This window comes from Pteropus vampyrus, unplaced genomic scaffold (assembly GCF_000151845.1).
Source record: "Pteropus vampyrus isolate Shadow unplaced genomic scaffold, Pvam_2.0 Scaffold1403, whole genome shotgun sequence".
NCBI lineage: Eukaryota > Metazoa > Chordata > Mammalia > Chiroptera > Pteropodidae > Pteropus > Pteropus vampyrus.
In genome coordinates, this window is record NW_011890184.1 from 3,548 (window position 1) to 3,899 (window position 352).

General features: G+C 71.3%; 1 long non-coding RNA gene across 1 annotated transcript in view; it reads right to left on the reverse strand.

The window, feature by feature from the left end:
- The window catches only part of LOC105310200, a 2,063-nt gene extending 1,717 nt beyond the window's left edge, over window positions 1-346 (reverse strand). The window contains exon 1 of the long non-coding RNA XR_897468.2: window positions 89-346. This is a non-coding gene — a long non-coding RNA (uncharacterized LOC105310200). The remainder of the gene's footprint in view (window positions 1-88) is intronic.
- Window positions 347-352: the final 6 nt, after the last annotated feature.

Sequence of the window (352 nt, forward strand, 5' to 3'; positions counted from 1 at the left end):
CCGGACACAGTGGGAGGAGGTGGGCGGTGGGCGTGGAGATGGGGTTCACTGGGGCGGACCTACCTCGCTGGCGGGGAGGGGCCGAGACCTCCCGCTCCAGCTGGCACTGGCACAGGCTGGCCTTGGATCCCCGCTTCCGGGGCCGAGCCCTGGGGCTGGGACGGGGCCCACGGGGTTCCAGGAGGGCGGGCGGGCGGGCGGCACTCCGGCCAGGCTCAGGCTGCGGGACGCTTGGCACGCTGCCCCATCTCGGGGAGTTAATACTTTAGGTGCCCCACGTGGCTCATGCCACCCCTGCGAAGGCCACCTCAGTTCCCTTCTGTGAGCTGGACCCTTGAGAGGCGCCAGGACC